Raw genomic sequence first — 16,500 nt, 5'->3', positions numbered from 1 at the left:
ACAGATTAGCAATCACATATACATAAAGTAAAGCGTAGATAGAACATTAAATGATCGATAGAAAACAAGCCAAGACAAGAGACACAACATGTGGCGGCTAGCCAAGGACAAACCCCAATGCGGGGAAACCCTTTGATCAAATCTTTTTTTATCTTCAATAGTTCAGCAGAGAGAAATAGTACAAAATCATAATTCTGTAATTTTATATCAGTAGCAGCAAACCCTAGATTAGCAAAGTCAAACTTGGTCTAATGAGTGGAAATTGACCTCCAATATGTTTGGTCAATTTCTGGTCAGCTAACCCTCGAACAGCTTGAAGAAACAACCCTTGAACAACCCTGAAAAAGCAGTCAAACTGCAGTTGACTGAAGTCAACTTGCTGCCCCAAACTAGGGCAGTCAACACTGATCAAACCAGAGGTCAGATCACCTCGGTTTTTGTGCCAAAATCTGCAGCCTGCCTAGGAGAGGCAGCCACACCAAACTCGGACTCCTAGATGGTCAACGCTTGGTCAAGAGATGACCTGCAGCCCCTGCATCCTTCTTCCTGCGTCTGCCTTGCCCTACTGCATCTTCTTTTCCAGCCACACCTGTGAGAGAGAGAGAGGCTCCTTTGATGCGTAGGAGAGAGAGAAGATGAGTGATTGAATGAGTTCCAAATGACTCGATCTCTCTTCTATTTATATGAAACGCTGGGCATGTGTGCCACACGCTTAGCTGCTGGCCGACCTTGACAATTTGTCAAGCAATTAGAAATAAATTCATATCTCCATAAATACTTGTCGGAATCAGATGATCTTTAGATCAATCCTACACTTCTTGATGAGAGGAATCTAGGAAAATATCAGTAGCCATAAATAAGGTGACCCACACGGAGTTTGGCCATAGTTCCCAATTTTAACACTCCCTCTCAACTAGGAAGAACTCCATCTGCAATTTGTTTGACCGTCGCTACTATCCATCCATTAAATGCACTGCCCTGCACAGCTTGACCCTTGTTCCGCTCTTGCTTTGCTCTGCTTGAACTATGAAGAAGAAGAAATGATTGAGGATGTATCATACCATCCTCCACTGACCTGAAGTCAGTCTCAGAGTGTGTACCACTTTCACTGATCCTAGATCAGTATCATTGATCCCAGGTCAATGGAGGTCATCCTAGCATAGGGAGTACAGTAGATACAATGATGCGTCCATCGATAGTACTACTATGGTCCCTAACCTCATTTCCTTGCTCATTGATCAGATGAGAGGTACTTCCCATGAGTCCCAAACTGCATGGGTAGGATGCCTCAACAGGAGAACTAATCATCCTGTCCACAGGAGAACGAATCATCCTGTCCAATAGATGCCATGGAGAACTAATCATCCTAGCCCACAGGAGAACTAATCATCCTATTCCATAGTCGCCACGGAGAACGAATCATCCTGGCCCATAGGAGAACTAATCATCCTGTTCCACAGGAGAACTAATCATCCTGTTCCATAGTCGCCATGGGGTGTCACAGGGGAAGGTTGAACCTTTTACCCTGTACATAGTGCACCACTAGGGGATGGTGAGTCGCCCTGTGGTCACGTGTTGCTCCAAGAAATACCTCGTGCCCCCCTGGAGCTCCTAGAGCTCAATACATCATACTGGACCCTCATAAGAGGGTCTCTGAACGACACCAAGTCGTTCTCGGAAAGTCAAGAATTTGACCTTTCCCAGGGGCTTTGTCAAAATGTCGGCGACCTGTTCATCTATACCGATATGTTGGAGCCTTATTGCTCCTCGCTGCATCATATCTCGAATATAGTGGTACCTGATATTGATATGCTTGGAGTGGTCATGAAATACGAGACTCTCTGATAAACGAATCCCCCTCTGGTTGTCACACAGGATCACAGTGGTATCCAATGTAAATCCAAACAACTCGCTGAAGAGTTTTTGCAACCAGACTGCCTCACAGGAGGCCATACTAGCAGCAATGTACTCTGCTTCGGCGGTGCTCAAAGCCACCGACTTCTGCTTCCTGCTCATCCATGATATCGAGGCAGATCCTAAAGAGAAACAACACCTTGAAGTGCTCTTTCAGTCCACCGCACTGCCTGCCCAACCAGCATCGGTATATCCAAGTAGTCTCACATCTCCGGCAGTGTATCTCAACCAATGAATGATTGTGCCACAAAGATATCTCAACAGATTCTTGGCACCAATCCAATGTGAGTGGTGAGGCTCAACCATATGTTGACTCAATGTGTTGACTGCAAAGCATATATCTGGACGAGAGTTCACCAAGAACATCAATGCTCCGATGAGTTGACGATACTCGGTAGCATTTCGTAAAACAGGTCCTGCAGCACTACCGCTTAACTTCTTGATGTCAAGCTCCATCGGGGTAGTTACGGGCTTGTAGTCCACCATGCCAAATCTCTCTAATATTTTCACCACGTATTTTCCTTAAGATAGGAAAATCTCCCCTGGTTTCTGCCAGACTTCCAATCTTTAGGAAATAGTGCATAAGTCCTAGGTCTTTCATCTCGAACTCAGAAGCCAACTCCCTCTTACATTTGTGAATGAGAGGGTCTGCACATGTTAGAAAGAGGTCGTCAACATATAGCACCAGTATGAGAGGCTTGTCATCTACAACCTTAAAGTAAAGGTTAGGGTCGGCTTCACTCCTAGTGAATCCCAGCTTCATCAAGTAGCTATCGATCCTCTCATACCACGCTCGGGGTGCTTGCTTTAGCCCATAGAGGGCCTTCTTCAACCTGCACACATGAGATTCTTGATCATAAATCTCAAATCCTTCGGGTTGCTCCACATAGACCTCCTCTTTGATCGAACCATGTAAGAACTCAGTCTTGACATCCATTTGATGTAGGTTACATCCTTGCGAAGCAACAAGGGCTATGATCGAGTAGATGGTGGTATATCGAACAAGAAGTGCAAATATCTTGTCATAGTCTATACCTTCCTTCTGGGAGAAGCCACGGGCGACGAAACGAGCCTTATACTTTTCCGCACTTCCATCAACTGCATGCTTTATCTTGTAAAGCCATTTTGAAGTGACAATTGCTTTGTATTGGGGTTTGGGGACCACATCCCAAACATCGTTTTTCATGATGGACTCATATTCCTCGGTCATAGCATCCTTCCATACTTGATGCTTGACAGCGTCTGTGAATGACGAAGGCTCATTTTGGATGATCGTGTTCATGATGGTCAGGTATCCCTAATACCTGTTCGGCTTCTTACTTTCACGGAAGGTTCCTCTGGGTGCAATGTGTCCTTCAACATCATCAAGTGTCCCCCTAAGCTGTGAAAGCCTCTTCCTAGAAGAGGAAGGCTCTTGCGGAGGAGGATCAATAGGATCCATAGGTTCTTCCACATCGGGCATCGTCTCATCTTCCTTTTCCTTTAGTTCCCCGGTGTCAGCTTCTCTAGATCCTCTTAGAGTAGGAAGATTGTTTACTTTGCTAAGAGCCATATCTTCATCAAAGGTGACGTCATGGCTAATCTCGACTTCCCTTTGACCAACCACATAGATTCTATAGCCCTTAGTATTTTCGCTATAGCCCACGAAGATTCCTTTCTTTCTAGATGCACCCAATTTATTCCTTTTCTCCTTTGGCACATGAAAATATATAGGGCTTCCAAAAATTCTAAAATGAGATACGTTAGGTTTCTTACCAGTGAACATCTCTTCGGGAGTCTTGGTACCCAATGCTTGATGAGGGCATCGGTTTTGTACATATACGGCGGTATTTGCAGCTTCGGCCCATAGAAACTTTGGAAGTCTTTGATCATGGAGCATAGCATGAACAACTTCCACAATTGTACGATTCTTCCTTTCCGCCACACCATTCTGCTTAGGAGTATATGGTGTAGTAGTCTCCCTCTTAATGCCAGCCTCTTTGCAAAAGCCATGAAACTCATTGGATTCATATTCAGTCCCATTATCAGTCCTTAAGGTCTTGATCTTCTTTTCGGTTTGATTCTCGATTAAGGCGTTGAAGTGCCGAAACCAGGAGAACACTTCATCCTTCTTTTTCAAGAAGTATATCCAAGTCTTGTGAGAATAATCATCTGTAAAAGTGAGGTAATATAAATATCCTCCCAAGGAGTTCACAGGCATCATACCGGATATGTCTGAGTGAACCAATTGCAATATATCGGAGGTCTTGCTTTGGCTTGAGGGGAATGGTCCCCTTTTGAGCTTTCCTTCGGCGCATCCTGTACATACACCTTCTTGCTCTAATATGAATTTGGGCATCCCAGTTACCATTTTTCTCACATCAGGTAGAGCTTTATAATGAAGGTGAGCAAACCTCCGATGCCATAGTTTGGACTGAAGGGATGTGTCACAAGACATGACACCTAGCGGACTTCCTCCGACTTGATATAATGAATCAACTTGAAACCCAAGAGTGAAAGCATCTTTAAAGTTCTTTTTCCATACACGTACCTTGCCATCGCTGAAGGCCACCTTGTAGCCTTTGTCTTCCATTGTCGAAATGGACACTAAATTCTTTTTGAGATTAGGTACATATAATACATCTTGTAAATGAATTGTATCCCCTGATTCAATTGAAGAGTGACATTCCCTACGCCTTTTACGAGATATTTTGAATTGTCCCCAAGAACAATTTCCAGGTTGGTCTCCTTCTCTACCAGATTAGAGAGAGCTTCTTTGTAACCAGTGAAGTGCCTTGAGGCACCACTATCAATAAGCCAATTTCCTAGCGAGTCCGGAGGAGCAGTAGTAGAGAGAGCCGCTGGTAGATAATATTCATCTTGCTTATTGTTAATAGTGTTAGATTCATACCTGGAGTTTCTTGCCTTCTTGAAGGGTTGTCCTCTTCCTTGATTTCCGGCATTTCTTTTGCCTCTGCCATTTGACCTGCCATTCCTTTGGTTGCCTTGAGAGTGATTTTGATCATCGTCCCGATGTGAGTCCCTTTTATTAGGGCACTCCCTTGCATAGTGGCCCGTTTTATTGTAATTGTAACATTGTCCTTTTCTTCCACCCTTCGGTCCAACCTTTCCTTTGAATTTAGCCCAGAATTGTTTCTTCTTTTAGCATGAGAAGAAAAAGCAGAGGGCTGGTATTTAAGTACGGGCATTTCTTGCTCTTCCATCCTTGTTTCTTCTTGAATGCATCTAGCCATCAATTCCTCAAATCCAAGAATTATGTTATTGTAGAGAAAAGTAGTCTTGAATATATACCATTCAGATGGCAGTCCTCCAAGAGTTGAGTGTCATTTCCCTGTTAGGAATTACCTCCCCAATAGATAGGAGATCGTTCTTGATCTCGGTGATTCTTAAGAAATATGCTTGCATACTCTCATCTTTGCCCTTCTTAATCTCCTTAAGCCTATTTCTAAGGAACAAAACTTGATTTGCATCATTAACTTTAAATAAACTCACCAATATATCGTAGATTTCCTTGGAGGTGGTCAGCTTGGAAACATAGGCCACCAGGCGCTTGTCAATAGAGTCCTGGATGATCTTCCTTACTTTGACTTCTCCCTTGGTCCATTTGTTCCTAGCAACAACGGATGCATTTGATGGAGGCTCAACAATCTTGCCTCTCACGTGGTCCAACACTTCCTGCTTTTTTAATGTTAGATCGAGAGACATCTTCCATCCGTGATAGTCAGACTTCTCACGGAGTTTGTCTTCAGCAGGGAAGTGTGTTGAGGACCCCATGATTTCTTTAAGATAGCCTTGCCAACCTTCTCTTCGGTGATTGCTCTTGCTTGGGCTTTGCCTTCACCTTAGCTCTGATACCATGTTAAATTATGGTATGTTCTATGCTTAGAGCAGTTTACTTATTTTTCTTCTTATTACCCACAGATTAGAACATTAAATGATCGACAGAAAACAAGCCAAGATAAGAGACACAAGATGTGGCGGCTAGCCAGGGACAAATCCCAATGCGGGGAAACCCCTTGATCAAATCTTCTTTTATCTTTAATAGTTCAGTAGAGAGGAATAGTACAAAATCAAAATTCTATAATTTTATATCAGCATCAGCAAACCCTAGATTAGCAAAGTCAAACTTGGTCAAATGGGTGGAAATTGACCTCCAATAGTTTGGTCAATTTCTGGTCAGCTAACCCTCGAACAGCCTGAAGAAACTACCCTTGAACAGCCCTGAAAAAGCAGTCAAACTGCAATTGACTGATGTCAACGTGCTGCCCCAAACTAGGGCAGTCAACACCGGTCAAACTAGAGGTCAGATCACCTCGGTTTTCGTGCCAAAATCTGCGGCCTACCTAGGAGAGCTAGCCACACCAAATCCGCACTTCTAGATGGTCAATGCTTGGTCAACACTGGTCAAAGAGATGACCTGTAGCCCCTACGTCCTTCTTCCTGTGTTTGCCTTGCCCTATTGTGTCTTCTTTTCCAGCCACATGTGTGAGAGAGAGAGAGAGGCTCCTTTGATGTGTAGGAGAGAGAGAAGATGAGTGATTGAATGAGTTCCAAATGACTCAAACTCTCTTCTATTTATATGAAACGTTGGGCATGTGTGCCACACACTTAGCTGCTGGCCGACCTTGACAATTTCTCAAGTAATTAGAAATAAATTCATATCTCCATAAATACTTGTCAGAATTAGATGATCTTTAGATCAATCCTACACCTCTCGATGAGAGGAATCTAGGAAAAATATCAGCAGCCATAATTAAGGTGACCCACATGGAGTTTGGCCCTAGTTGCCAATTTTAATAGTGAGGGATATTGTTTACTTTAACTATCCCACTTGGAGGAATGATTTGTAGAGGATTGTTTATAATAATGCTCACATGTGATGAGAGAGTGAGGGATATTGTTTACTTTAATTATCCCACTCGGAGGAATGATTTGTAGAGGATTGTTTATAATAATGCTCACGTGTGATGAGAGAGCCTGGAGTCATAGCCTCCTACCACCTTAACGTTGGAGCATGTTGACAAAGTTACATAGATACACTCATTGAGTATTGAGAAGACAAGCCCAATGTCCTTGCTAAAGGAAAGTCCTTTATGAAGCACAATTAAACGTTGTCATGATGTTTCATTTGGACCTCATTTTCAAGTAAACAAGTTTAGGGGTCTGTGGAGAGCCACCTTTGTCGTCTTAAAATTGGCAAGATAACATATGTTGGCTCTTACTCGCTCCCTACACAATTTTAAATTGCAAGATAACATATGTTTGCTATCTTAAAATTGGAAAGGTAACATATGTTGGCCCTTGCTCTTTGTCCTTGCCATCTTTGTCTCCTTCCATCATTTCAAGGGGTATTCCAATTCTCGACTCTTTAAGAGAATAACTCATATAGATAGGGTGGCAGTGTTATCAATGGGAAACCAATGAACCTTATAGTTTTCCCTTGAAATTTCTCTTATTCTCAACCTTGTTGTGGCTTGAAATATGAGGTAGAGCCTTTTATGAACCATTATATGGTGGAGAAGCGTTCCTTTGGAATTCCTTCTTTTGTGTTGATTTTTAGTTCCCCAACAAAGGGACAAAACCCTTTCATTTGTTCTAAAATCTTCTAATTTGTTTTTGCAAAATTCTAGTAGCTCCATGCTTTTAAAGTGGGAGAGCAACAACTTCCATCTTTCGACCACTTTGGTTAATCTACAACTGTTAGGCTTGATGCCCGTTTGTGAAGATAAGATAATTAGAGAGGAATCATTCGTGTAGATGAGCGAGTTTGAGGTTAGTGATTTAGTTATTTGTAAATCTTCATTATTGCAAAGGCTTCAACATAATTATTCATTGTCTTGCAAATACTCTATGCAAATTTAAACTCTTTTACCTCCTAGAATCATAAACTAAGCCTTCAAATCTTTTCAAAACAAGATTTCTTGTACATGTCCCATTGAAGTAAAGGACAAATCTCTTTTTCTTGGGGCTTTTGATGTCTTTAATTTGATATTTCTGCTAAGGGTTAAATGAAAACTTTGCAAAAGTTCAAGGAGGAGATTTATAAATAGATTATAGCAAGTCTTGATCATTTTCTTTTCCTTCCTAGTTTGCAGTGTTTTTTGTTGTTGTTGAAAATGTAGTGAAGGAAGGTCTTCTGGCTTGTGCCTTAGTTGGTGAAGACCACAAATTAGTCTTTCTGTCACACGAGTGTGAATTCATGAGATAGACTTTAGTTACAATGAGTTGATTGGAGAGAATGAGTTAAGACTTTAGTGTTGATTGGAGAGAGAATGAGTTGAGTTCTTAGTTAACTTGCAATCACAACTAAAGGAAACTCGTGATACTAGTGTGAACTACTAATTGAACTTGGCCTCCTAGCATGCATCACATCCTACTAGGCAGAGAAGGACGAAGGCACAAGATAAATAATCATTCTTTTTGTGGAATGCACATTATTGAGGAGTGAGAGTGCACATAGATATAAGAGCAAATGTGTGCAAGGATTGTGGAGCAAGGGGATCTAGATTCGCAAAGCAGGTTGAGACTATCTCAAGTAGAGAACAATTGCGTGTAGGACTGAGATCAAAAGTAGCGCCGAGAGCAGTGATCAAGGCAGGTCGAGATTAATTGTAGAGTTGAGATTAGTGAGAAGAAGGCTAGCGATTTCTTAGTGACAAATTGCTAGTTGTAGTAGCAATGTAAATTGTAATAGATCCATTTGCTCAAAGAACAATCAATAAAAGACCACAACAAAGAAAGCAGGTTTTCTCGTTTGGGTTTCTTGGGAAAACAAACGTGCCAATTTTTTGTGCATGTATATTTATCTCGATTATTTTTCGCTGCATGTTGAATGTTAAGAAACTCTATATCTTGGTGAGATTTAAACTTGGTTTCAGTTTTCAGTTGCCTTGTTTCTAATTCATCTAACTAGTGCTTAGAGTTTCAAGAAAATTAACATGGTATCAGAGGCACGCTCTGCATAAAAACCAAGCACCAGGATTGTTCAGTTAGTAAAGGGCGTAGATTAGTTAGTAGGCTTGCACTAGAGTTTTGAAAAGCAGTTTTTGGATAAGCAGTATGTCGTTCCAAGGACTAAGGGTAGATCATTGTTTAGATGGAGCCTCTAACTTCTGCTCATGAAGGGAGCAAATCTCAGTAGTGTTGAAAGATAATGGAGTGCTAGATTTTGCGAAGAACCCACAAATTGTGCTCACATATCCCCAATAGTTGATCCAACATAACAAGAATGATACCAAGGCTAGGAGGATCATTCTTGAGGGGCTAAACGACCACATTATCCCATATCTCCATGGGAAGATGACCACAAACGAGATGTGGAAAGTCATCTTGGATTTGTAACAGGGATCCAGTGATGACAAGCTAAGAAATATTTGGATGAGCAAAGGGGAGTCCATCATTACATACCTTTCCAAGTTCATTCAAGTTCGGGATGAGCTAGCTAGAATGGGCGACATTGTAGCAAATAAAGACCTTGTGAGTCTTGCGCTATTGGGACTTCATAAGTCTTGGGAGAATTTCCAAAGATGCAGTTAGTGGTTGAGAGAATCTTCCTAACTAGTAAAGGCTATGGGGAGAGTTGGAGTTTCAACAAATATAGAGGACAAGGAGAACTTTGCCTTAGCAGGCAAAGGTAGCAAAGCCAAGGGCAAGAAGGCCAAGGAAAGGCAGAGTCCAGTTAGAAGGGCGAGAAGAAGAAGAAAGATTCGAGCAAGATCAAATGCTACCATTGCCACCAATTCGGGCACTATGCACATTGTGTCCTAACCAGAAGAAGGGGTCCAATAAGGACCACGTGGCTGCATTAACTGAGGTAGATGTGTTTTCTTCTCAATTTGAGAAAAACTTCTCATTGATAGCTTGCATGGAAAGCTTAGTAGGCAACAATGTATGGTGCATTGATTGTGGAACATCCTTCCACATGATTGGGAACAAGGAATATTGCAGCTAGCTGAAGGAGAAGGACATGTGATTTCACATTGAGCTAAGAGATGACGGCAAGTACTTGACTAGGGGAGTAGGTACTGTTAGTTTTGAGAGGGATTCTGGTAGCTTTCTCCATCTGAAGGATGTCTTTTATGTTCTAGGCCTTAAGAAGAACCTTGTTTCTGTTGCTATCCTAGAGGACAAGGGCTATGTTGTCATTTTTAGTAGAGGTAAGGGTTACCTCAAGCACTTAGCTTTTGGATCCATAAAGCAGATTGGTGTGAGGATGAAGAATCTTTACAGACTGCAGGTTGAGACATGCGCAACCTTGAGCAGTAAGGCATGAAGTGTGCAGAGTAGAGACGTGGGGGAGCTTTGGCATAAATGCATGGGACATTTGCATCATGGAGCACTGAAGATCCTCAAGTAGATAGCCACAGGACTATCATAGTGCGCATTTGACTAACATGATGTGTGTCAGGGGTGCACACTTGGCAAGTATGCCAACTCATCTTTGCAGGGTCGAGATAGTAGAGCTAAAGGGATTTTGGAGCTGGTACATTCAAATGTATTTGGGCCCTTCTCTTCTCCATCCCTCATGAGTCATAGGTACTATGTCACCTTCATATATGACTATTCCCGCCAAAAGACATGGATCTTCTTTATGATGAAGGAGGAGGTTGTCTCCAAGATCATGGAGTTTAAGGCCTTGCTAGAAAACTAGACCCGAAAGAAGATCAAAGCATTGAGGAGTGACAATGGCGGGGAATATGTCTCCAATGCTTTCAGGGACGTCTGTGCCAATGGGGGCATTAGGAGGGAGCTTACAACACCCCACAACCCCCGACAGAATGGGGTCACTGAGAGGAAGAACAACAACATAGTTGGAGGGGCCAAGGCCATGTTGGATGACCAGGGGCTACCCATGTTCTTGTGGGTAGAGGCATGCAACACTACAATATTTCTACCGAACAGGAGTCCACACAGGGTGCTTGGACGAGTTACACTGGAGGAGGCTTTCACAAGAAAGAAGCCAGATGTTTCTCACTTTTGCATCTTTGGCACCAAATTTTACTGCCATGTGTCCAAAGAGAGTAGGAAGAAGCTGGAACCCACAACTGAAAAGGGAATTTTCATGGGTTACAGTGAGACATCTCAGGCGTACAGGGTGTACATACTATCAATCAAGAAGACAATTATTAGGTGGGACGTGAGGTTTGAGGAGGAGAGAGTTCTGAGGGAGCCCTTGGAGCGAGAGCAGGTTGGAGTACCTGAGGAGGAGCTATTCACTCCCAAGTAGGAGTCTTAACTAGTATCATGGATTGAGTCTCAGCCAGGTGGCAAGCAGGCCCTACAATAGGATGATAAGCAGTCATTGCAAGATGAGGAGGAGAGACTAGGATAAGTGGAGGAAACCACTTACTCAGTGACTCCCAACGCAGGGAGGAAGAGAGGCAAGTGGGCAGAGGTTGATTTAGGAGGCCCAAGAGCAAGTTGAGACTCCCAACTCTATGTTTATACAGAGTAAGCAATCATTTAGGTACTTTAGATACATGGCTTTGATGATTGAGTTGTTGGGGACACAACCTTCTTGTTATGAGGAGGCAGGCTCTCAACATGTTTAACGGGATGTCATGGTGGAGGAATAGTCCTCCATAGTGAAGAATGATGTTTGGGAGACTGTGTCACGGCTAGAGGGAAAATCAATGGTAGGATCACGCTAGGTGTACAAGGTGAAGCATGAAGAAGATGGGAGTGTGGAGAAGTATAAGGCCAAGTTTGTGGCCAAGGGCTTCTCGCAGGTTGAGGGCATCGACTATGGTGAGATGTTTGCCCCAAAGGCTCGTTATTCATCCATTAGGACAATTTTGACACTTGTAGCTTAGATGAGGTGGAAGATCCAGTAGATGAACGTGAAGACATCATTCCTCAACGGGGTGGTTGAGGAAGAGACTTATATGGAGCAACTGGAGGGGTTTGAGACCTTCAGCAGAGACACTCGTGTTTGTTTGTTGAAAAGAGCTCTTTATGGGCTCAAATAGACGTTGAGAGCATGGTACACTCGCATTGATAGCTACCTTCAGGGATTGGGCTTCACTAAGAGTAAGGCAGATGCCAACTTGTACTGCATCACAGTTGGAGGGCTTCCACTCATTCTAGTGCTCTGTGTTAACGATCTAATCTTGATTGGAGCAAACAACTCGATTAAGGATTGCAAAGCAGATCTTTCCAAAGGGTTTGAGATGGACATAGAGGGCTTATGCACTATTTCCTTGGGCATAAGGTATGGTAGGGTGATGGGGCTTGGGGCAGGGGAAGTACACCACAAAGATCCTCAGGAGGTTCCATATGTAGGATTGCAGGCACATGACCATGCCTGTAGTCACAAATTGCAGGAAGGTGGATGATAGTAGAGTAGAGCGAGTAGATGCTAAATTGTACATACAATTCATCGGGTCGTTGATATACTTAGTCAATAGATGGGCTGACATATGTTTTGCAGTGAGCCAGTTCATATGATGGATGGATCTATAGACCTCCCAAATACTTGAGGAGTACGTCTGGGTTCTTTGGGGAGATACTCAACATTATGGCCATCTTTCTGAACTTTGTGGTGTACTCCTATACACTCCACCCTTGTTTTTGATTGAAGTAATGCCATTGAATCCATTGGTCCTCTACATACTCGATAGGGTAAACTTGTGACTTTATGAGGTTTTGAAATTCTCTCACTTAGTCACTAAAGGATCTCCCTCCAACCTTAAGGTCTCTTTGTGGGTTTCCCACTAGGTCGGTGCATGGCCCTCTAATTTCAGTCAAGTGAATGAAATTCTATGTTCTTCTGCTATATGATGACACTAAATAAACTTCTAATTGTTGCAACCAGTGATTTAGCTTCAAAGCCTCAATTTCACCTTAGTACAACTTGATGTCAACCTTTGCTTCCATTTTGAATAGGTACATTGAATGGTTCATGGCACTCGAATTGGGTTGATATTTTTCAGGTTCTTTCTTCAACTCCTCCATTTCTTCTTGATCTCCTGATCTTGCCTCTGAGCAAACCTCTGTGTTAGAACCCCCATCTTCTCCAAATAGCCCAAGCTTATTAGTTAGGGCCACCATGAGGAGACTCACATTATGGTTTATATTTGCAATTTGTATTTCCAACTACGCAAACCTCTTCTCTGCGGGATTATGAGAGTTGTTCACAAATTCGTCGGCCATGACTGGGGTTTTGTGAGACTTTCGACTTAATTGATTTGGATCCCCTATAACTATCCATAATATACCCAAAGAAGCCTGCTCTGAAACCAATATAATTTGTAAACTGCTATAGATATTCCATTGGATAGTTTGTCACAACAAATTTGATAAAATTATACTTAAAAATCCAAAATCTATGCTATGCAAATTATTTTTCTTTAGACTTCTGGATTTATTGAGTTACAATTTCGTACATGCAATATGTAAAATACTAAATATAGGGAACATACAAAAATACAATCACTCACAACCATAAGAACACAAGTTATACCTTGGGAAACCCTTTCGAGAGGAAACCAATTAGAGGGTGAGGCTACTCTACTTTTTTCTCTGAATGGAAAATGGATTCAAGTACAAAAAAGTGAGGCTTGTGGCTCGTGGGCTGCTACAGTGCGCAAATCCTTTCTATTTTCTCTCTGCCTATCCACTCTCGGCTACTTTGCTCATCTATGGAACAAAATGCGCTCCAATAGAATGGAACCCCTTTTCTTGCTAGTGGTTCGATTACAACACATCCTGATAGCCTACTAGTGGTTAGGTTTGATTCCTTCGACTTTTAAGTAGAGTTACAATATTGACTCTTCTAGAGTATTCTTCATCATGATCATGTGGCTAGTCCCTTCTCCATGAATAATGGGGGTTGACGTGGCCTCTCGAATTACGATGTTCAAAACAGGAAGGTCACCTTCTGAGTGGCATATATTTTGCATATGAACTCTGATTGAGGTGATTTTTTCACCGTGGGAAAGGTCTTCGTGTGGAGAATAGCACAAAAATGTGCATGCTTTAGCAACAAAGTCCCCCCCCCCCCAAAAAAAAAAAAAAGCGCTGTTTGATGCCTCAAACTGCTCCCGAAAGGTTTCAAACCCCAATTTGCTAAACTGGGTCTTGTCGGTAAAAATGGTATTGTCAGTTGATTCCTCCACTTTTTCCATCCTAAAAGCATCGAGATGGATGACGAAAAATACAATGATCTAATCTTGATCATGATGACTCATAATTGGAAGGATTTCCATCAATTATGGAAGACATTAGTCATTGAGACACCTTAGTCACTAGGACATTGGTTAATTATGGAAGGATACCTTATGTAGATCTAAAATTTCTTTAGTTGGCAGTAGAATGAGATAGACCCTAATCTAGTCATTGAATACTTGCCATCATCTTCAAGCTCCACCTACATGCTGGTATCTTGTTCCTTTAATTTGAAAATGCTGATTTGTTTAGATTCATGTGTCTTGAGGCTTCATTGTCAACGTACCACCCAACACCGAAAACTATGTTGGTGGAAAGGCATGACACCATTGCCAAGGTTGTATCAACTCATCCACTTTTAAAGGATTAACCAAGGTTATCAAAGTGCCGAGCGGACTGGGAGTGACTTTAGGCTTCATTGTCAATGTACCACCCAACACCTAAAACTTTGTTGGTGGAAAGGCATGACACCATTGCCAAGGTTGTATCGACTCATCCACTTCTAAAGGATTAACCAAAGTTACCAAAGTGCAAAGCGGACTAGAAGTGCCATTTTCCAAAAATCCTAGGTAGCAAAGCATGGTAGGAACATCTATTTTATATTTACTTGTATATATATATATATATATACACACATGCACACGTGTATGTTTACACACACACACATATATGCAAACACACACATGCATGTATATATACATTACATATGCATATAAAGAAGTGTGTGTATACACACACAAACATACATACACACACGCTTATATATTTGTCTACACACACATATACATTTGTGTGTGTGTGTCTATGTCAGTTAGGTTATCTTAGGTGGTTGGGAGAAATAATTGTTATCCTCTTCACCCAAGTTCAATTCCTATGTAATGAACAAAGTTCATATACGCAACAGAGTAAGATTCAAAACACTTAAAAGACAAAGACATCCATTGTAGGACAAGTAATTGTATATTTAATGTCATATAAAGGAATCAATATGAGATGATAAATGTTACAAATGAGGCTTGCTTATATACCTAGGTAGGTGCCTTTTCACTGAATGGTCATGTCTTTTAAGACATGCCTTTACATTACTAATAACTACTTAGTTAACCTTATTATGATTATAATTGTTTACATTAATTTATTATTTTTATATGAATTATTGTTAAAATTAGCAACTAGGGCCAAATTCCACCTCGGGACAACTCATTTGATGGAGATGATGATTGCATTAAATTCCTGTTTTCGAGAGGACCAAAATTGATATAAAGATCATCCAATTTGGACAAGCAGAAGTGTGTTTTTGAATTTATGCCCATGCATGTGCAAATTGTTGTTGGCCATATCATCATGAAGCCCAATGGACGTGACTCTTCACCCTCAATGAATTATATAAATACAAGTGACCTCTTACCTCATTTGGCATCATCATTACTCACACTTTCTCTCTCCTCCTCTCATTGGTTTGTACAACATTGGGCATTCTCTCTCTCCCATGTGTTAGACAAGGAGGATGAAATTACAGGACATAATTGCTGAGCCGAAAATCTCAGAATTTTTTGCAGTTTGACCAATGTTAACTAGTGTTGACTTTGACTTTTTGGGCATCATTTGACTTCGACTTTTTGGGCGTATTTCTGCCTCAACAAGCCACATTTTTGGGCACAAGATCCGAGGCAAAAGGAGGACTTCTGTTGAAAAATGTAACTAGGTTCAGTCTTCATAAATGTATTTGAGTCATTATGTAATGTACTTTTCAAAAGAATGAAAATATTTTATTATTGTTATTATTACAATGACTTATTAAAGCATGGGTTTGATGCTTGGGTCATCTTTTATTAGTGAAATTCCCCATTGTGGACTCCGAGGATTTATATTGAGTCATTAGTGTCATTGTACATTTTATGAGACCCTTCTTGGGCTTTTGAATCATGTAAAAGATTTATTATTGAGTCAAATTAGGTATTTGACACCTCCACACCAAGTCGGCCTCAAACAAGGCAATTCGACCTCACCTCAAGCCTATATATACAAGCAGATCGAATTCATTTGGAGCATTTCTCTCACTCACACACAAGTTCGATATCCAGAAGAAAGAGCTGGAAAAGTGCGAAGAAGGAAAGGAGGCTAAAAGAAGTGCGAAGTTGGAGAAAGAGGAAGGAAAAGAGAAAATCGAAATTTTGGGCTATCTATCTCTCTCTCATTTGGATTCCTCTAGGAGATCGAAGTTTTTCTTGTCAAGTTGAAGTTGTTGTTGCTGCTGCTGCCATTTGCTGAGTCGAAGTGTTCCTGCTTCAAGATCGAAGTTCTAGGTGGTTTGTGTTGGAAGAGGAGCCTAACTTGGTGGTTGGAGGAGGTCTGTGTCTAGGTTGAAGAGTCTCAAAAAAACTATTGAAGGAAAATATTTTGACTGGGTTTTCCCCTAGA

The 16,500-nt window shown here is 41.5% G+C and overlaps 1 protein-coding gene across 2 annotated transcripts in view; it reads left to right on the top strand.

The window, feature by feature from the left end:
* The window catches only part of PARP1 (poly(ADP-ribose) polymerase 2), a 517,112-nt gene that overhangs the window by 220,989 nt on the left and 279,623 nt on the right, over positions 1 to 16,500 (top strand). The gene's annotated exons all lie outside the window — the stretch shown is intronic.

The sequence above is a fragment of the Pinus tabuliformis genome, chromosome 9 (genome assembly GCF_031772625.1).
Source record: "Pinus tabuliformis cultivar Carrire ecotype Pingquan chromosome 9, CPIR1, whole genome shotgun sequence".
NCBI classification, from domain to species: Eukaryota; Viridiplantae; Streptophyta; class Pinopsida; order Pinales; family Pinaceae; genus Pinus; species Pinus tabuliformis.
The sequence above is the reverse complement of the archived record's forward strand: the minus strand, read 5'-3'. Positions and strand labels throughout refer to the sequence as shown.